This window comes from Lissotriton vulgaris, chromosome 2_1 (assembly GCF_964263255.1).
Source record: "Lissotriton vulgaris chromosome 2_1, aLisVul1.2, whole genome shotgun sequence".
NCBI lineage: Eukaryota > Metazoa > Chordata > Amphibia > Caudata > Salamandridae > Lissotriton > Lissotriton vulgaris.
This window is the reverse complement of record NC_141687.1, coordinates 1,977,313,444-1,977,336,278: the sequence shown is the minus strand read 5'-3', so window position 1 is coordinate 1,977,336,278 and position 22,835 is coordinate 1,977,313,444. Positions and strand designations below refer to the sequence as shown.

At 47.2% G+C, this 22,835-nt stretch overlaps 1 pseudogene; it reads left to right on the top strand.

The window, feature by feature from the left end:
- The first annotated feature begins 3,275 nt into the window (after nucleotides 1-3,275).
- Nucleotides 3,276-4,913, top strand: LOC147733590 (uncharacterized; annotated as a pseudogene).
- The last annotated feature ends 17,922 nt before the right edge of the window (nucleotides 4,914-22,835 follow it).

Here is a 22,835-nt window from a genome sequence, read left to right as displayed (position 1 = left end):
GGCTTCTCGTTATCTGGCCGAAGCTTCAGATTCTGTCGTGCACCTCAAGGCTATACTGAGAGTCCGAGCATCTATAGTCAGGCCCTTAAGGCTCTGTTGGATGATATAGTCTTGCCTGAAGGCAACGTGCTCTTGCAGTACATCGACGACTTGTTGATAGCATCCGACACTGAGGAAGGCTGTAAGGATGCCACTGTTAAATTACTGCACCATCTGGCGGCGAAAGGTAATAAGGTGTCCCTGTCTAAGTTTCAATACTGTCGAGAGGAGGTGACCTACTTAGGTCATCTGCTGTCGAAGGAGGGTAGGTGTTTGACTCCTGAGCGTATTACTACCATCTCTAACATGTCTGTCCCTTGCACCCAACGTGAAGTCCGTGCTTTTCTTGGCATCACCTCTTACTGTCGCCAATGGATACCTATTTTTTCTCTTCTTGCTAAACCCTTGTTGCATTTAACCACTAAAGATGTGCATGAACCCCTCCCTTGGACGGATGAATGTCAGCATTCTTTTGACTCTTTAAAATCTGCCCTTTGTTCTGCACCCGTCTTGGGTACTCCTGAATACTGTAAACCCTTTGTACTATACGTGCACGAGGTCGATGGTTGCTCGCTTTCAATGTTAACGCAAGGGTTTGGTGGTAAGCAAAGACCTTGCGCTTATTTGTCGGCCACATTGGATAATGTTGCCAGAGCACTTCCTAGCTGTCTGAGGCCACAGCAGCTGTCGAGGTGGCCATCCGGCAGTCGGAAGGACTCGTTCTAAATTCCAGCCTAACAGTGATTGTGCCACATGCTGTGGATGCATTGCTAAATAAAATTAAGACACAGCATCTTACGAGTGCACGCCTCACTGGTTATGAATTGACACTATTTTCTCCACATATTACGATTACGCGATGTGCCACGTTAAACCCTGCCACATTGCTACCACTCCCTTCGAGCGAAATTGCAAATGATGTACACAATTGCATATTCCGAACTGAAGAAGAAACGAAGGGTAGGATTGACCTCACAGACATTCCTCTATCTGACCCTCAGGGGGAGTTATATGTGGATGGGTCTTGCTTCAAGTTAGCAGATGGAACAACAACAGCTGCATATGCAATCACCACCTTGAAAACGGTAGTTGAAACATCTCGAGTTTCCCATCGATCAGCCCAGGCTGCTGAACTGGTGGCATTATTACGAGCCTGTGAATTAAGTGAGGGACTCGAGGTTAACATCTACACAGACAGCCAATACGCCTTCGGCGTAGCCCATAGCTTTGGGTGGCTGTGGAGGGAGCGGGGTTTCCTCACCTCTCATGGTCAGAGAATACAGAACGGTCCCCTGGTGTTACGATTGCTGGATGCCCTAACCTTGCCCAAAAAGCTAGCCATAATAAAATGTAGTGCCCATAAGGCAGTGGTGGAAGAAGTGGGCGAAGGGGAATGCTTTTGCGGATCAGGTTGCTAAGCAAACGGCTCAGTCTACAATATCGACTATGTTTGTAACGTCTTCTGCAAGATGGGTGGAGGAATCTGACTTGTTTGATAATATCATAGAAAGCGGGAAGAACTACAGAAGGAAGCCACTCCAGCTGAACTAGAGCGGTGGGAGAAGGAAGTGGGTAGATTAGATGAGAATAACTGTTGGGTTGATTTGACGGAAAAGCAAAGATGGCTGTTACCCAATGCGTTGGTGCAAGCCGTTGCAACTATGGCCCACAGTCCAGCCCATGTTGGAGCTAACTGAATTTGTGCTTTGTTAGACCCAGTATGGAATAACTCTAACATACAAAGGACGGCTGTCCGTTTGGTCCAATACTGTATGGTCTGTTTGCAACACAATCCGGGGAAGGCAGAAAGTGTTTTGAGTGGAAGTTTTGCACCCCCGACTTTACCGTTTGAAGTACTCCAGATGGATTATATCCACATGGAGCGCGTCAACAACCTAAAATACGTTTTAGTAGTGGTTTGTGCCTTTAGTAAATGGGTTGAGGCCTACCCAACTAAAGAGAACACTGCTTTGGCTACAGCAAAAGCTCTTATCAAGGAATTTATACCGAGATATGGTTTGCCCCGTTTGATTTGGTCGGACAACGGGGGACACTTTCATGGGGCCCTTGTTAGACACATCTGTGATGGATTGCAAATACGGCAGAAATTCCATGCAGCCCGACACCCCCAGTCAGCAGGGCTAGTGGAGAAATACAATGGGATCTTGAAGCTTAAAATGGCTAAAATTCAAGAGAGTACTGGTTTAAAGTGGCCTGACACCCTACCCTTGGCCCTCATGTCATTAAGAGTCAGCCCTCAATCACGTTCTGGCCTCTCTCCCTATGAGGTCATCTTTGAGCGACCAGCTAACATATGGGGGGTACCTAGGCCACGGTCTTTTACTGATGTTGAATATCCTATGTTGATCGATTACCTGTATACTTTGACTAAAGACATCCGTTCTATTCATCAGCAGGTAGCATCTGTACTGCAGCCTCCGCCAGAGGGCCCCGGACATCGATTGGAACCTGGCCAGTGGGTACTGGTCAAGAAGTACGAGTGGGACACCAGCTTGGCCCCGAGGTGGTCTGAACCTCACCAAGTCCTGCTTGCAACGCGGACGGCTGTAAAGGTGGATGGGAGGAAGCATTGGATTCATGCCTCCCATCTCAAACGACTGCCACTCCCGCTTCCTTATGATCAGCAGCACTCTGGTGGAATTTTGACCCAGGAAACTGAGAGAGCCCCTGCATTTGTTCTTTTTTCCGACGCCTGCGAAACAAAGAAAAGGCAAGAAGAAGGAGTGACGGGATCGGGTGAGCTGGTCTCAGCTGAATCCGCAATTGCCCTTAATCCTGTCATTGATATCCCAGCGAGCAGAGGCTCCGATGAAGGAAAAGTACCTTTTTTGCTATTTTCTGATCAGGAAGTTCCGAGTCATGTGCGATACGACCTACGGCCAACAAAACATCACGGTGCCTCAGACACCACTGTCAGGAGATAAGGAAAGACTTGAATAGAAAGGGTTTGCTAGATTTCGAGTCTGAGGTACTGAGCGGGACACTGGACTGAACCCGTTGAGAGGTGGAACTCTGTTGTTGTGCTCTGTTCAGAAAGAAAAACTGACATATGTAAACGGCCAGGTTGTGCATTGGATTCCTTTGACAACGACGTTTTGTTTTCTTAAGATAAGCGATAGGAGTCTGCCTGTGAGACTCTGACGGAGACAGGGAGAAGAACCCTCTGGCAGGACGGACTGCTGTGTCCGAGTTTAATTTTGAACTTTTAGTTAGGAATGTACCCTTTTGGTCGTATTATACCTGAAGAAGAGCGTCCCATTGCACCACGATATTTGCCATTTTATGAGCCAATGTTTTCTGCTTGGACCATGCGTGTAAAAGTAGCCTTTTTGTTAGTAATAGCAGTTATATTCGCTGTTTTTATGAGTATATTCATATATTTAGAGTATAAGTATCCTATGCAAGCTATGATGCCCTCTACCATTGCCCCGCCTGAGCACTTAATGTTCACCTTAGCACCACATAAAGGAAGACAACGCCAGACTTATGCAAAGAACGTATTTGTGGAAATGCTCCGCCAAACCCATAATACTACTAATATGACTGATTGTTGGGTTTGTGGGCTCTTGCCATCAGTCATGCACAAACACGACTTATTTCTTTCTCTGCCCTTATCCTACTTAGGTAGCTGTGAATCATGGTTTCAAATGTTCTCTGCTATGTATAACCATTATGTGGAAAACCTCAAACAGTATTCAGAAAAAGATTATAGCATGATTCTCGCTTACATTGAGACACACCAGGGATTCGATCCAGCAGGAAATGGAGGGGAAGGGTCATTGGACCCAGATGCTTGTATGAATTTGTATACTGTTAATGAAAATAGTACTTGGTTGAAAGATGAACTTTATGATTTTGCTAATTTTAACCATTCTCAGTGTTTTCAGCATTTTGTCGCTAGGAATGTCACTAGTGAGTGCATTATGCCCGTCCCCATTTTGAATACCTCCTCCGATTTCTGCGTGCAGGGAATGGGACATGTTCAAGTTGGAAATAGTATCTGCAATTATACTTATAGAATGAAAATATTTAGTAGCCCTCCGCTGTTGACACCACCAAATGTATACTTTGTTTGTGGGGAAAATGCTTACACTTGGTTGCCGCGGGGATGGGCGGGGCAGTGCTATCTGTCCTTCTTGTACCCCCCTGTATACATAGCACCATCAGACTATCATAGAACACACCAACTTCATCGCACAAAAGTAGTTTCCAATAGACAGCGAAGACAGCTCGAAATGACGGAGGTTGACCAGACTGACATGTCCTTGCAACAATTTACAGACTTTAGTAAAGGATTGGTCCCTTTCTGGGGGCCAATATTCAATAGTAGGTAAATAAGACGATTGTCAAGAATAGTAGAGAACGTCATCAATATCACCACCGATATTATGACCAATATCACTGTAGAGCTTCAGGCCACGAGACTCGTTTCGCTCCAGAACCGGATGGTTCTTGACGTAATCTTGGCTGATCGAGGAGGAGCATGTCGAGTAATCGGCAGCTCCTGCTGTGTGTATATTCCAGACTCCGCCCCCACGGTTCATTTAGCTATTCAAAAATTGCATCGCATCACGGCTGAAATGCACACTGAGAATGGGTCCTGGTCCCTCTCTAGCTGGTTCTGGGGGCTTCTGTCGACTTGGGGTTGGAAGCTTTTGATGATAATAGCTGGAGCAGCTGGTATCATCTTTACTTGCTGCCTTTGTATGCAATGTGGTCCGGCTTGTTGCTCCTATTGTGCTACCAAAGTGACAGCCATGTTTGTCCCTTCTCCTGTTCGTTCTAAAACTCAGATGCTCCAACAGGAGATTCGTGAGTTAATGGCCATTGATGAGGAAGTTTTCCAGGATTAGTACTTCCTTTAGTTAGCTACATCACGCTAAAAGGAGGGTTTGAGGAACCAGAATTCGATTTAGGCCAAGTAAAACATGTAGTCGCTTTTAGTAATTAGCGTGATGTACCTATTAGGCTAATGTAGGGATTCAAACACTAATACGCACACAATATGTAATAACTTAGGGATTAGTATATGCCATATTACACGTTTTTGCATCTAATCATAGGCATTACAGCTTGACTCGACCGGCGCCATTTTGTGGCCTAGTCTACTTACTGCATTAATGAAAACCTATCATTACATTTAGCTCAAGCCGTTCTCCTGAGAAATAGTACAACTGTAGCAAACTGCTGCTTCTGCACGTTAGGCCTGTCAAGGTTGTAGGTGGGGGTAGGCTGGATAAGCACATTCCAGGAGGCGCTGTACGGACTCTCTCGGAGCTAGCAGAAGGGAGTCACCCTCTCGACCTTGCTATAACGAGCTGGGCTAAACTAAGGAGGCTTTGTCTCCCATATATGGTCTTTCCCCGGCACCAACTTGTACCAACTTGTATTTTTCCTTCTTAGGTAACGGTTTCGAAATGTAACAGTATATATGTGATCTGTTGATAATGTGCCAGCAGCCTTCTTGGCGGACCTCGTGGGGTTAGGTCGCAAGAAGCTCCTCTGGCAGAGTTTGTTTGTCATAATAAACGATTGGGCCTTCTACACTGCCAACTGACTGATTATTGGTAATTGGTATCGGGGCTATTTGTAAGTATAGCTCTATTGGGTTGTAATTTATTTTTCGGTACTTCAACGAACAGTGGTTGATTACCTCCGTTATCAGGATCCTGTTTTCCTGCGGACTGAACCTTGTCTTTCCTCTGGACTGAACTCTGCAACTCCCTCGCCACGTTCTTCCATCAAAAGATCGCAGATATACACGACAGCTTTGGACCCCAGACCCCTCCTCCAGTCACCGAACCAGCGACCCCCACCACCACCCTCAGCACCTGGACCCCCATCAGCTCTGAAGACATCACCAACATCATGAACTCCATCCTCTCCGGCTCCCCCTAGGACCCTTGCCCCCATCACATCTTCAACAAAGCCGACACCTTCATCGCACCCCATCTCTGGAACATCATAAACAGCTCGTTCACATCAGCCACCTTCCCCGAGAGCTAGAAGCACGCAGAAATCAACGCTCTGCTGAAGAAACCCACAGCGGACCCCAATGACCTGAAGAACTTCCGCCCCATCTACTTCTTCTCTTCCCGGCCAAAGTCATCGAGAAAACCGTCAATAAACAGCTGACTGCTTTCCTCGAGGCAAACAACTCGCTTGACCCATCCCAGTCCAGATTCCGAGCTAATCACAGCACCGAAACCGCCCTCATCGCAGTCACCGACGACATCAGGACCCTGATGGACAACGGAGAAACAACCACCCTCATCCTCCTGGACCTCTCGGCAACTTTTGATACCATATGCCATCGCACCCTAATAACCCACCTCTTCACCACTGGGATCCAAGGAAAAGCCCTGGACTGGATCACCTTGTTCCTCTCCGACAGAACCCAGAGAGTCCGCCTCCCTCCCTTCTGCTCAGAAGCCACCAAGATCATCTGCGGCATGCCCCAAGGATCTTCGCTCAGCCCAACCCTCTTCAATATCTACATGAGCCCCCTCGCCGCCATCGCACGCAAACACAACATCAACATCATCTCCTACGCCGACGACACCCAGCTGATACTCTCCCTCACCAAAGACCCAACCACCGCCAAAACCAACCTACAGGAAGGAATGAAAGACGTCGCAGAATGGAGGAAGCACAACTGCCTGAAGCTGAACTCAGACAAGATGGAGGTCCTTATCCTTGGACAATCCCCTTCCGCCTGGGACGACTCCTGGTGGCCCAAGGCGCTGGGCTCCGCACCGACACCCTCAAATCACGCACGCAACCTGGGATTCATCCTGGACCCCTTCCTCACGATGACCAAGCAAGTAAACGCCGTCTCGTCATCATGCTTCAACACCCTACGCATGCTCCGTAAGATCTTCCGGTGGATCCCCACCGAAACCAGTAAGACGATCACCCAGGCCCTCGTCACAAGCAGACTGGACTACGGAAACACCCTTATACGCAGGAACCACCGCCAAACTCCAGAAACGACTACAACGCATACAGAACGCTTCCGCACGACTCATCCTCGACATCCCTCACCACAGCCACATATCTGCCCACCTGAGAAACCTGCACTGGCTCCACGTCAACAAGAGGATCACATTCAGGCTCCTCACCCACGCGCACAAAGCACCCCACGACACGGGCCCCGAATACCTCAACAGCTGCCTCACGTTCTACATGCCCACCCTCCAGCTCCGCTCGGCCAGCCTCGCCCTCGCCACCGTCCCATGGATTCGCAGAACCACCACCGGAGGAAGATCTTTCTCCTACCTGGCGGCCAAATCATGGAACTCCCTCCTCGCACACCTACGAACTACCCAGGACCATCTCTCCTTCAGGAAACACCTCAAGACCTGGCTCTTCGAGCAGTAGCAGCACCCCCCTACCTCTTCAGAGCCTTGAGACCCTCACGGGTGAGTAGCGCGCTCTATAAATGGGTTGATTGATTGATTGATTGATTGATTGGTCTTCCTCTTCTTCTTGTCCTTGCTCTTCCCTGACCCTGAGGTCCTCCTTGGGGCTTGTGGAGTTCTGGTTGTCCTCTATACTTGCTCTGGAAACCTCCATTGTGCTTTGCAGTTGCTTTGCTTTTGTTTGTATTTTTTTTCTACTTTTATAGTGATTTTTCCTGTCTGACTTGTGTGAATTGCAGGCCTGGGGAAGATTATCGTAGATTTTTGTATCGTCATTGGGCCCATCGCAACATTTTTCACGTTGGGGTTTAAATTTCTATCGCCGTCCCGGAGACTATATCACGGACATTTGATGCATTATCGGGAAAATATCACATGTTACCACTGTGTTGTGAATAGGACTTTAACACAGAGTTATTTCCCCGCGATAGACGGCGATATGAAACATTGTATTAACTGATTTTGGCAATGATTATCGCACGTTCTTGAGAATATCCCCCATAATCTTTAATAGTAGACACTGGGGTATTTAAAAACAAAATGCATTCAGATTGCATGGTAAAAAGACACTTCGAAAAGAATCTTTCAAATGATCTTTTAGACCCTCTGACTAAAGTACATGCCTTTTATGCATCCCATTAAGGGAATCAGTAATGCGGAGAGTGCAAGTTAATGGGTTTTATTTATTTTATTTTCCTTATATTGTCGTCTGTCGAATTCCCCCCACAGCCTCACCACCTCACTGCTCTTACCTGCACCGGCCGCTCCAAAATTCGACATCAATAGCCAGCATACAAACATTGAACTACTTATTGCCGCTTGTGCGACTGGCCACAAAGAAAAATCACAAATCCATATATTGTGCATTTGTCCGACCCTTTTATCAGAGAGGTGAACATGTCTCAGGCCTTCGTTAATTCAACCCCCTCCCAAGTGAAAGCGGCTTTGAGATTTGCCATGAATGGTGTAAGTGCTCAAATGACATCAAATGTATTTAAATGTATTAATGTGTCAACTGAATAGATTGAAAGATGCGCTTTTTTAATATGATCCCTCAAAAGGCGACTAAGATCAGGTCTGTGTTCACGTGCACACACTCTCCACCTAATGTACAACATACCAAGTGCGGTGCTCTTTATCTGTTATCATGTATGTGTGCAGGGTACCATTTATGCCAGGGCTATCAGCAATGCAATAGTTCCATCTTAGCTACTTCTCTCCGTGCTGCATCAGACAAGGTATCAGTTCTTGGCCTTATTTGGCATCATTTACATCCGCTGGTTTATCCTCATCTCGCTCTTTCTCATGACACACTTTTAAGACTCAATAACTTCCCTGCCTGGCTTAGGAAAGGATGTGGTGAGTTGGGTGAACATCGCAGCAAAGCCATCGTGCCATTTCCGATCATTTGCAACACATCTGAACAAATATGATTAACCACATTATATTAAAATGCCATTTTAGAGATTTAATGTTAGGATTTAGGGTTCATCCAAACAAGCACTAAATGCAGATGGTCCTAATTAATTCATGATTATCCATGTAATGCTGTAAGTCAGTACATTCTGCAAATCTATTTGATTAATTTTTTTTTTTTATTTCAAATAATTTTTATTGAGGTAAGAAAACAAAAGCAAAAGACATTACATTAAATCTTCCAGCAAAAAGTGAGTTGTTACAGATGTTGTCAGACCAATACAGAAACTACAAATGATAAAAATAAAGAGAAGAATCACTCTTGCTTGTCACAAGGTTATTGATTATGGTGTTAACACTTGACATGTGGATGCAACGGGAATAGTTCTAATATACAGACTAGGATCACACCCATATATCTAAGGTATTATTACAAGGGCGTCTTGCTTCAAGGCGGGTCAAAATGGAGGGATGATTTATCAAGTGATTTCCACAATTTCTTATTGGATGGACACCACGTAGAGGACTGTAATGCTTGGTTCGTGGCACCTCTTAGGAAAGACAGCCATTCCTGCCAAATCTTGACATTTACTTCCTTAGCACATTTCCACTTGCATAAAACAACCTTACATGCCAATGTCAACATTAAGTCCAAAAGTTGGCGATCGTGCTCATCTGCTAATCGCGGTTCCAGCCCCCCTAGAATGACATATACAAATTCCTTCTTTGGCATTATCTTAAATACATGATGGATGCATACAAATATTTTCTCCCAATATTCTTCCAGTAGGGGACAGTTGAATAGCATGTGAGGGAGATCCCCAGTCCCTGATTGGCAATTGCAGCACTCCGGAGAGTCACGCAAATTACATTTAAACAGCCTTTCCGGGGTCCAGAACGACCTATTTATGAGCATATACTTTGTCTGGAATAGGATGGGTGATACTTTGTGGGTCAATGCTGACTTATGAATCAATTCCCAATCGAACTCTATACCTGTGGAGTTTGATTCCGCTTCCCATTTCGCTTCAACAGTCCTGTGAGATTTATTGGGCAGCGGTAGTAACAGTTTATACACCTTGGAAACGAAGTGACCTGTATGCATAATACGTGGGAGATGTGTTATCAGCCATGGAGTGTAGGGTGAGAAGTTACGGCTAGTTAGCGTCGCCTTAACTTTTAAGAAATTATAGAAGTCTATCGGTGATAGGTCAAACTTTGCCTGCAAGTTTGAGAACGGGATTGGTTTGTTATTGTCATACAAATCTCCTGCCAGATTAATACCTTGACTCCCAGAAGAGTTCCACACCTACGTGTTTAAGGTAGGGGTTTCTCCATAGAGACATACATGATGATTTAGAAAATGTCAATTTGGTTTTGTGTGTTTGATCGAGTCTAAGGAGGGCCCTTCTGGTATTTAACAATATATATCTTGAGTGGGGTAAGTGTGACAGGTCCATGGTGATTAAAGACTCAAGAGGAGCATTGCCCACTATTGATCTCTCAATGTCAATCCACACCGGGGTGTAAGTTGATGTTTTTATAAACCATTGAGCACCTTGCTTACAAAGAAAGGCTGTCTGGTAGTTCCTGAACGATGGCAGACCCAGGCCGCCTTTATCTTTCGCCAGTTGTAGCTTCTTCAGGGATATCCTGGCCTTCTTGCCCCGCCACAGGAAGTTACCAAACAGCTGGTCTATTTTCGAGACAAAAGTATTAGAGAACGTCATAGGGAGCATACTGGCCAGGTAGTTAACTAAGGGGGTCGACATCATTTTGAGTGTTTCAGCCCTGCCCCACCAAGAAAGGAATTTAGGGGACCAACTTTCTAGAAGGGTAGATATTTTTTTCAACGTCGATTCCTCATTTATTTTTAGGGTGGAAATTAAATCCTTATCGAAGTCCAACCCTAGGTACTTAAAGCATTTGGGCTGCCATGTAAGACCAGAGTCCCCCAAGATCCCCTTGTCACCTTTATTGTTTAGCAGTTTGACCTCTGTTTTGTCTTTATTGAGCTTGTAGCCCGATACCTTCGAAAATTTTTCAATGTCCGTCATAAGTGCAGATACTGCTTCATCCGCCTTTTCAGATAGGATAAGTACATCATCCGCATACGCTGTCAGTTTGACCGTGCAGTCCCCAAACGGTATACCTGCAATTTTAGGGTCTTTCCTTATATGATGTAAGAACGGTTCGATTGCCAATAAAAATAAAGAGGGTGATAGAGGGCACCCTTGCCTCGTACCTTGTTTTAAGCAAAAGGAGGACGAAAATGCTCCACCCGCCCTGACTCGTGCCGAGGGGCAGCAATAAAGTGACATAACTAGCCGTGTAAATGTTTCCCCCAGGCTAAATTTATTGAGGACTGCTTCCAGAAAGGCCCAGGCAACCTTATCGAAGGCTTTTTCTGCATCTAACGTTATTGCCACTGTAGGGGTTTCTAGAAGTTTAGCTTTTTCCAACACATGGGCCAAAATCCGTGTGTTATCACTGGACAACGTATGCTTTAGAAAGCCCGCTTGAGATGGATGAACTAGTTGTGGGAGCACCTTTTGAAGACGTGCTGAAAGTATCATAGCTAGAATCTTACAGTCAATGTTAATTAGCGAAATCGGCCTGTAGTTTTTTGGGAGCGAAGGGTCTTTACCTTCCTTAGGGAGTACTGCAATTGTTGCCTCCGCCAGAGTGCCCTTTACTTCCCCAGAACTATTTATTTCATGGAACAGGTTAAGCAAGGGCCCAGATAATATCGTGGGGAATGTTTTATAGAATCTTGCTGTAAAGCCATCCGGGCCTGGTGCCTTCCCTGTTTTTAATTTTTTAATCGCACCTTCCACTTCCTCAGCACTTATCGGGCCATTTAGACCAATCTGATCCTCAGCAGACAATCTTGGAAGATCACACTCATCCAAATAACTCTTAATTTTATCTTCCTCCACCTTCGTATTTTTTGCATAGAGATCCTCATAGAATACCCTAAATACCTCAGCTATCTTGTCTGGCTCAGAATGTGAGTTCCCTGAGGCGTCCTTAAGGATGTTAATACAGTTCTTTTGTACTTTGAATTTCAAATATGAAGCGAGACTCTTTCCCGCTTTATTGGATTCACAAATCTTAAATCTCCTACCTTTGTCTAGCCAAACTCCGGCCCTTTCACTTATTATTTTATTGAGTTCATATTTTTTATTTGCCAGGGCATAGAGGGTCATATCGTCTCTTAACCTCAGATGCTTACTTTCAAGAACTCCAATTTCACTTTCAAGGGATTCTAATTTCGCGTTATAATTTTTATTCATGGCAGCCCTAATCTTGATACAAACTCCCCGTATTGTACTTTTCATGGCATCCCATCTAATAAGATCAGATGTGTCCCCTTCTCTATTAATTTGCAGGTAAGATACAATGGCAGCTTGTATTGTGGATCTGTGTTGAGCATCGCTTAAAATCTCGTCATTCAGGCGCCAAGACGTCTGACGAGGGGATGATTTGGCATTTGCAATGGACAGGGATATACAAGAATGATCCAACATCACACGAGGTTCTATGGTGGTAGATTCTATTCTGGGTACCCCGTTCTGTGTTATAAGGATGTAGTCAATCCTGGAGTATGAGTCGTGTGGTGTAGAATAAAAAGTATAATCCCTCCCTGTAGGGTTCTGGAGTCTCCAAGCATCCACTAAATGAAAGCGTTCACACAGATTATTGAAGGCTCTATGAGATTTGTTTGGTTTGAAAGGGCAGTGGGAGTCCCTATCTAGCGTTGCGTCCTTTGGAAGATTAAAGTCACCACCTACTATGTGAACAGCACTATCTGGGATATTTTCCATATGTTTATTTAACTCCTCCCAAAACTTGAGGTCACTGATGTTAGGAGCATATATGTTCGTAACATAAAACTCCGTATTATCCTTACTTAGTTTGGCCGTAACCCACCTCCCATCTAAACTAGCCCCAGAAGATAAAACCTCCACCTTTGATTTCATCGCGACAAGAATCAACACCCCATTCTTCTTGTGTACAGATTCTGCACCCACAACCTCACTGTAAAACTTATTCCGTATGTGAAAAAACAGCTTAGCTTCCAGCTTTGTCTCTTGTAGCAATACAATATCACCTTTTAACCTACGCACATAGTCTAAATTTTGTTGTCTTTTGATAGGTTGGTTCAAACCTTTAACATTGAGTGACAATATCTTCATTTTGTCCATATTACATACTCCCATCGGAGTATTTACAGTATTATTTGTGAACAGGTAAACAGTGTTTCATCCAGAGAAGGACAGTCACCTCACTTGACCAACTACAAAATGTTAATCTTTCACCTCTCCGAGACTTCGAAAGGACATATGAGTGAACATAGAGTCTATAACCCACACCACCATCAAGTGCCATCGCAATAGTGAAAATGCAAGCAAGAAGAAGAATCAAACATAAAAGACATGTAACACATACCCAAACCCCCAATCCCCTCAACCCTCCACCCTCCCCACCCCACCTGTATTCAGTAGGCATGGCGATTGGAGAGAGAGTACGGTGCAGCCTCCCCGTGCCAAAACATATCCATATTAATTTTAATTTTAATCTGGAGCATACAAGACTATTAACATTTACTGCAAACTCGTGAGTCGTTGTTAACTGTCACAGCTATAATAAGCCATGTATCTAGTAACCTTGCGTGTATTAAAGAATTCAAAAACTGCAATTTAAAAGACAAGCAAAACAAGGTATTACCTTCGTCGAATGAGTAACAGAACCCCCAACATTACCAGCTGATAAAAGGTATAAAGTCAAGTATTGAGGCATGCGAAAAACGCATTAAACGTATTAAGGCATGCGAAAAACGCATTAAACGTATTAAACAGCTCAAGGTAGAAGAATGTCAATGTGCAGACATGAATACCATAGTTAAAGCTTTAAACCTGGGCCTTAACCTGGGCCCTCAAAGTATACTGAGAAATGTGAACTATATGGAGACATATATGGAAACATGAACTCTGAATCAGAGGCCTTAATCCGGACTATCAAAAGTACCATATTCTTGTGACATAACAGACCGAACAAAGTCGCTGTTTCGTTTAATAACCAGGAATAGAAAACCATTGGAAAATGCGTTTAGCACGGTGCCCTTCATTTATAGCCTGAAGCCTAAGCCTGATCAGCAGAGCTTTCAGGATTGTTCGTCTCCATGTCCAAGTCATCTGGGCCATCCAACATACGTTTCAATTTCAATGGATCTGAAAAAATGTGTGGAGAGCCTTGAATAATCACTCGATACCTTGCCGGACCAACGAATCCATATTGGAAACCCCTTTTCTTCAGCTGTGGTCTAAGCGCCAAGAATGCCTTCCTGACGTCCACCGTCTCCTTACTATAGTCTTGAGATATATAGACCTTAGCAGATTTCCACAGGATGTGATTGTTTTTCCGCATGAAGGCAAGAATCTGTTCTACATGCTGGTACTGGAGCGGTTTACAAACAATAGCTCTGGGACCCTTTTGATCCTTGGAGATCCTGGCCGGGACTCTATGGGCTCTGTCAAATTCTAGTGGGTGTAGAAACGTCATGTTTGTAGCTTGGGTAAACCAGGATTCAAGAAAAGCTACGCAGTTCCCTAGTTGATCCTCTGAACCTTCCGGAATGGCAAAAATGCGTAGATTCCCCCTTCGATTCCGGTCCTCCAATTCAGCGAGTTTCCGTGTTGTTTGATCTGCTGCTATGCACAAGCGTTTAACTGCGTTGCAGGTCTTAACTTCCATATCCTCAAGTTTGCTAATCCTCGTTTCCGCCTCCAAAAGTTTTGCATTGGTGTCGCGGTTATCTTGTCTGATTGCTGCCACCTCTTCCTTTGTCGCTTTCGCCAGATCTCTGACTTCATCAAGTCTGCTAAGTATTAAATCTATTGGATCCGGGTTATCCTTCTTCCCCTTGCCAGGTGACGCCAGATCAGACTTAAGCCTCTTCAGGCCTTTTGCAAGCTCTTTGTCAGACATGTTCATTCGTGGTATAGACTGACTGATCGTGAACAGTGGACAGTGATTCCCCTGATTCGTGCCTGATCGCTGTGGCGCACTTCCTTTTCCAATCTCCGGTAATTGTCCCTATTTATTCCTATTTATCCTAACTGATCGATTATATGATTAGCTCAGTCGTTGTGCTGAAGGCGCAATTCTTCATCTCAGGGTGGAAGCTTGCGTCACCATTTCGGGATTAACCACACACGTCGCCATTTTGGGATCAATCAATCAATCAGTGACATTTATAGAGCGCGCTACATACCCATAGGGTCTCAAGGCGCTGGGGGGGGGGGGGGGGTGCCGCTACTGCTCGAACAGCCAGGTCTTCAGCACACACGTTAAATAGGTAATATGCGATGAGTGGGACTCACACTTATTCGCATTGCAGTGGGCGCAATCCCAAGCATATATTCAGACACTACCTTTTTTACAGACTTTGCCAGTTTTTACCACTCCGTGGTAGCTCCTAACTTTTGCCCATTGCAAGACATCAGTTAATCACTTCTTCACGTTGAGCCAGCACTCAGCCACTACAGCACTACAGCCACTACAGCCACTACAGCATATGAAAATGTGGCAGCCCAGATGTCTTAGCAGTATCAAAGGCAGTTCAAGGCAGTATCAAAAGTAATTAGGATGATTTGGGATCATGGTCATGGGATCATGGTCAATCATTACACACAGGATCACATACTATAGATCCTCAGGGGTCAAAATCATCACCAAAGGTACCTTTCCGCTTATTACTGAATTACTGGTTTAAATGCTCAGTTGTTTTTAATCTCATTCATTTTTGCTCGTTTATCCCATCAGAAACGTTGCAGGCAAATGGGCAGAATCTGATTGTGGACCTGCAGTTCCTTAAAAATGCGTTATGCCGCCATTTTGTGAGGGTGTGAGCGGTGGCTGTGCTCGAGCTGTTTGCTGTTTACTGTGCCCCAAGCGTTCAATTTACTCACGGTTCTCCTTCTCCGGTTATTCTTTTGCACATTTCACAGTCCGGTGTGCCGCCGGAATTTTTAATAGTCTGCTCCCATATCGAGCAGGAGCCTCGATTCCCGTCTGCCGGCGTCCTCGGCGGGCTGCTGGGCTGATCGCGTAGCCTTCCTCCCGCCTTCCTGCACTAGAGCCCGGCAGCACCCGGAGCGGAGCTTCGAGTCCGACAAAATCGGACTTCTCCTTCACGCAGCTCGTCAGCTGAGCGCTCTATGTGCTCCGCTTACATTCCGCTGCCCGATTCTTCTGTGGTTGTCGGCGCTGGAGTGGATTTGCGCTCCAGATCTAGTCAAGTCCTTCGGCACGGGCGGAGAGACTTAGAGAGCCGCCATCTCCCTCGGCGTCCAAACCACGCCCCCCTATTTGATTAATTTATAAAGGAATAATACAAATACTTTCCTTATATTATGTTTACTCACCTATCTCCATTAACAAGACGTCTGAGATAACAACATCCAGACAGATGGACCTCTCCTCAGTGCAACAATATGATTTTGAATAGTAAAATTGCTCAGGGAATTGCGGTGCTCTCGGTAGGAATCTTTATGTAACTATAAGGTCACAGGGTTGTGGTGAGGCTGGGACCGGCCGACATTCCATAATCCAATGTCACCATAATAAATGCCTCTGTGTTGAATGATCTTGCTTCCTGATGCGAGAAGGAAACGTTAGGGTTGTCTGTATTTTTAATTATGTGTGGGCAGCTAGGTGGAATCGGAAATGCCCTGTCAAAAGGGTAGTAGATGGTGTTTTAAGTTTTGCTTCAGCTACACAGTTCTGAGGTAGAAAAGGGATCCTGACCCCAACAAGATATTCTGGATCAGGAGATAGCAGATGAGCAGGTTCCACGCTCCCAGGAAGGTGAGTGGGAAATCAACCCATGCCAGCCTGGAATCAATCTTTGTGGGGGAAGCTCGGAGCATGGGGTTGTGGTGTGGAGTGGTGCCAGTCCGTCCACCACATTCCTCCCCACCCCCTTCTCCCATCACTCCCTCACCCCCTTCCTATAAGCATCTCATTGCAGAAGCAGGACCAGTTTCCTACTGCCTCAAAGAGCCGCAGATGTTGCCAGGTATTACTACCATCAGTGGCGGCTCCTACGCTAAGGCAGATGATCGTGGCCCCACTCCTATTTCAGCAGTGCAAAAAAAGATAAAGAAGATGATAATAACAGGACGTTATTATAATTAAATTTTTCTATGTGGGGCTCGGAGCCAGGTTGGGGTGGGGCATGGCTCTGTGATGCCAGAGCAGAGTGAGGAGTGGTTTGCACTCCTCTAAGTGTGCATGACGTTTTGTCCGTCCTGGCCAAACCGTCATGCGCACTTACAATGTTCTCCGTTGGGCTGTGTTGCACACCCCCATGGAGAACATGCCCGGGCTCCCCGGCACAGCATGAGCAGTCAAACAGGCCGCTTAGACCCACCACAACACAGGAGCCTGGATTTTTCCAGTGCTTTCCAGTCCAGCTTATGAAGAGGGCGGAAGAGAGACTTGTGGCGGCGCAGCAAAGGTAAGTTTATTGTTTTTATCCTCTTTCCCCCATCTCACCACCCTCGTTCTGAAGCAGCCACCACTGCTCTCATTTCTGAACTCTCACACTTCTCACACCACAAAACTCCTAGTAAAGCTTAACACTGGGTGGTACTGCCACAGCAGAGAGAACATAGAGCAAAGAAATTCCTCTGAGGATAGAAAGGTGAGAGAGAGTGCTGAGGGGGTCTATTTTTCCATTCAGCAGTCCATGGCACCAATAGGAGCAAATATGTCCTAGAGAGGGAGGGGGCCCAGCAGGGCCAACTTTTTATCTGCACACTGCTGGTCTGCATGTGGATGGTTCTCTTAAATTGCCTCTCATCTCTGGTTATGGGGAAATGTTTCTGCCCAGCTCTAAGGGTTCTTGTGGTTTATACATTTCTCTATTCTTCAGTTCTTGATATTCAGCTTCAATGATTTATCTTAATCAACATAATCAGAGCCATTCGTCTTCAGCGCATAAGCTCCCAAATCATAATCGTAGCTGAAGTGTTTTTCACAAAGTACCAATTTATCAAGGCTCCCTGTTTTGGTCTGTAAATGTATTAAGGCTGAGCTACACAATGAATGAATAATAACACAATATGTATTAGTAAAGCACACGTCCACCCAGAAGGGTATCTTGGTGCTGCATAACAGGGGGCAGATTTACAAGTAACTGACGCATCTATAAAGATGCGTCAGTTTCCCTGTGCCTGCGTGAAAAACCCTTGCTCCACCATAGATGCGCCGTATTTACAATACGGCGCACTATGGCGCAAGGATTGACAGATGCGTCAGAAATTCTGACGCATCTTTTTCTTACACATCTGTTGGTGGAAAAGTCATGCATTGCTGGAGTCATGTCGCAAGCATGACGCAACTCTAGCAGTGTGTGTTGCGGCCTATTCACAATACACTGCGTCACACACTATGCCTGCTTCAAGCAGGCATAAGGTTTTGGCGCAGTGGCACCCTAAAAGTCATGCAGTGAAATCTTGTAAATCTTACTGCGTCACTTCTTTAAGGCTTTCCTTCGTGGGATTGCCTACCCTGAATACATTATACATGATGCAGGTATAATGTCACACAGGGCTTTACAAGATGATGCATCTCCCTAGATGCGTCACGTTGTAAATGTGCTGCATTTTTTATGTCGCCGTTGCATCACAAGTGATGCAACGGCAGCGCAAAAGTGGCACAAGGGGCTTGTAAATTTGCCCCCAGATGTTTATTGTGACCCAACTCAATGGTACTCATTGTATCAGCCTCAGAAGGATAAAAGGTTGAGTGGAGCTGCCAGAACTTGGTCCTGTGACTGCGAACGAACACCGGACTGCAACAGAGCCCACAAGAACGCCACCGGCAGACACCACCATCTCATCAGATCTGCCAACATGGCCTCATTCAAAGACCGCCTAGACAACAACCCACACAACAGAAATGCGCTCTTTAACATTGTGAAGGAACTCTCCAACACCAACTCCACCACCAATGACATCCCACCCTCGCAAGACCTGTGTGACTCGCTGGCCACCTTCTTCCACCGCAAGATTGCTTACATCCACAACTGCTTCAACATCACGACCCCCCTGACAACCACCAGATCCTTGGCCCCCTCGACCACCACCCACACCAATCACCTGCTCTCCTGGACCAACATCAGCAACGAAGACACCAGCAAGATCATGAACACCATCCACTCCGGATCACCTTCGGACCGATGCCCACACCACATCTTCAACAAAGAGGGGTGGGGTCGCACACTACTCACACACCGGCGGAAGTTGCCCCTGAGGACTCTGGTTATTGTAGTAGAGTGTTCGCGATGCATCATCTTTCGATCTTGCTATCTTCGCTGTCTTCGCCATCCTTGGACACGTGTTTCAGGTTATCAACCCTCGTCAGCAGGGATAGGCAGTGTTCTGGGGTTGCCGATGGCAGCCAATATCTGCCAGGTATAGTACCACTCCGGCGTGTAGGTGCGGGATCCCAGGCTCGTCAGCCCGCTGCTCAAGGGAGCTTTAAGTTACAAAGAGGGGTGGGGTCGCACACTACTCACACACCGGCGGAAGTTGCCCCTGAGGACTCTGGTCATTGTAGTAGAGTGTTCGCGATGCATCATCTTTCGATCTTGCTATCTTCGCTGTCTTCGCCATCCCTGGACACGTGTTTCGGGTTATCAACCCTCATCAGCAGGGATAGGCAGTGTTCTGGGGTTGCCGATGGCTGCCAATATCTGCCAGGTATAGTACCACTCCGGTGCGTAGGTGCGGGATCCCAGGCTCGTCAGCCCGCTGCTCAAGGGAGCTTTAAGTTACAAAGAGGGGTGGGGTCGCACACTACTCACACACCGGCGGAAGTTGCCCCTGAGGACTCTGGTCATTGTAGTAGAGTGTTCGCGATGCATCATCTTTCGATCTTGCTATCTTCGCTGTCTTCGCCATCCTTGGACACGTGTTTCGGGTTATCAACCCTCGTCAGCAGGGATAGGCAGTGTTCTGGGGTTGCCGATGGCTGCCAATATCTGCCTGGTATAGTACCACTCCGGCGCGTAGGTGCGGGATCCCAGGCTCGTCAGCCCGCTGCTCAAGGGAGCTTTAAGTTACAAAGAGGGGTGGGGTCGCACACTACTCACACACCGGCGGAAGTTGCCCCTGAGGACTCTGGTCATTGTAGTAGAGTGTTCGCGATGCATCATCTTTCGATCTTGCTATCTTCGCTGTCTTCGCCATCCCTGGACACGTGTTTCGGGTTATCAACCCTCGTCAGCAGGGATAGGCAGTGTTCTGGGGTTGCCGATGGCTGCCAATATCTGCCAGGTATAGTACCACTCCGGCGCGTAGGTGCGGGATCCCAGGCTCGTCAGCCCGCTGCTCAAGGGAGCTTTAAGTTACAAAGAGGGGTGGGGTCGCACACTACTCACACACCGGCGGAAGTTGCCCCTGAGGACTCTGGTCATTGTAGTAGAGTGTTCGCGATGCATCATCTTTCGATCTTGCTATCTTCGCTGTCTTCGCCATCCCTGGACACGTGTTTCGGGTTATCAACCCTCGTCAGCAGGGATAGGCAGTGTTCTGGGGTTGCCGATGGCTGCCAATATCTGCCAGGTATAGTACCACTCCGGCGCGTAGGTGCGGGATCCCAGGCTCGTCAGCCCGCTGCTCAAGGGAGCTTTAAGTTACAAAGAGGGGTGGGGTCGCACACTACTCACACACCGGCGGAAGTTGCCCCTGAGGACTCTGGTCATTTTAGTAGAGTGTTCGCGATGCATCATCTTTCGATCTTGCTATCTTCGCTGTCTTCGCCATCCCTGGACACGTGTTTCGGGTTATCAACCCTCGTCAGCAGGGATAGGCAGTGTTCTGGGGTTGCCGATGGCTGCCAATATCTGCAAGGTATAGTACCACTCCGGTGCGTAGGTGCGGGATCCCAGGCTCGTCAGCCCGCTGCTCAAGGGAGCTTTAAGTTACAAAGAGGGGTGGGGTCGCACACTACTCACACACCAGCGGAAGTTGCCCCTGAGGACTCTGGTCATTGTAGTAGAGTGTTCGCGATGCATCATCTTTCGATCTTGCTATCTTCGCTGTCTTCGCCATCCCTGGACACGTGTTTCGGGTTATCAACCCTCGTCAGCAGGGATAGGCAGTGTTCTGGGGTTGCTGATGGCTGCCAATATCTGCCAGGTATAGTACCACTCCGGCGCATAGGTGCGGGATCCCAGGCTCGTCAGCCCGCTGCTCAAGGGAGCTTCAAGTTACAAAGAGGGGTGGGGTCGCACACTACTCACACACCGGCGGAAGTTGCCCCTGAGGACTCTGGTCATTGTAGTAGAGTGTTCGCGATGCATCATCTTTCGATCTTGCTATCTTCGCTGTCTTCGCCATCCCTGGACACGTGTTTCGGGTTATCAACCCTCGTCAGCAGGGATAGGCAGTGTTCTCGGGTTGCTGATGGCTGCCAATATCTGCCAGGTATAGTACCACTGCGGCGCGTAGGTGCGGGATCCCAGGCTCGTCAGCCCGCTGCTCAAGGGAGCTTTAAGTTACAAAGAGGGGTGGGGTCGCACACTACTCACACACCGGCGGAAGTTGCCCCTGAGGACTATGGTCATTGTAGTAGAGTGTTCGCGATGCATCATCTTTCGATCTTGCTATCTTCGCTGTCTTCGCCATCCCTGGACACGTATTTCAGGTTATCAACCCTCGTCAGCAGGGAAAGGCAGTGTTCTGGGGTTGCCGATGGCTGCCAATATCTGCCAGGTATAGTACCACTCCGGCGCGTAGGTGCGGGATCCCAGGCTCGTCAGCCCGCTGCTCAAGGGAGCTTTAAGTTACAAAGAGGGGTGGGGTCGCACACTACTCACACACCGGCGGAAGTTGCCCCTGAGGACTCTGGTCATTGTAGTAGAGTGTTCGCGATGCATCATCTTTCGATCTTGCTATCTTCGCTGTCTTCGCCATCCCTGGACACGTGTTTCGGGTTATCAACCCTCGTCAGCAGGGATAGGCAGTGTTCTGGGGTTGCCGATGGCTGCCAATATCTGCCAGGTATAGTACCACTCCGGCGCGTAGGTGCGGGATCCCAAGCTCATCAGCCCGCTGCTCAAGGGAGCTTTAAGTTTTCACATCTTCAACAAAGCCTGCATAGCAATCGCACCCCACGTCTGGAAAGTGATCAACATCTCCTTTGAGACAGCAACCTTTCTGGAAAACTGGAAACAAGCCAAGATCAACACCTTTCTCAAGAACCCCAAGGCGGACCCCGAGGACCTCAAGAACTTCCGGCCCATCTCCCTGCTCCTGTTCCTGGCGAAGGTAATCGAGAAAGTCATCAACAAGCAACTGACCCACTACCTTGAGGAGAACAGCATCCTGGACCCGTCCCAGTTCGGATTCCGCAGCAACCACAGCACCGAAACCGCCCTCATCGCTGCCACCGATGACATCAGGACCCTGCTAGACAACGGAGAAATAGCAGACCTCATCCTCCTGGACCTGTCAGCCGCCTTCGACACAGTCTGCCACCGCACACTACGAAAACGCCTCCACAATGTCGGGATCCGGGAGAAGGCACTGGACTGGAACACATCTATCCTCACCGTACTCCATGGCTTATCCCTCAGCCCTACGCTGTTCAACATCTACATGGCACCTCTTGCCCACGTCGCCTGACAGCACAACCTCAACATCATCTCCAACGCCGGTGACACCCAACTGATCCTTTCCCTCACCAAAGACCCCACACCGCCAAAGCCAACCTCCACAAAGGGATGAAGGCCCTCGCCGAATGGATGAGAAACAGCCGACTGAAGCTGAACTCGGACAAGACGGAGATCCTCATCCTGGGATCCACCCCTTCGGCCTGGGACGACTCCTGGTGGCCAACAGCACTGGGACCAGCACCAACACC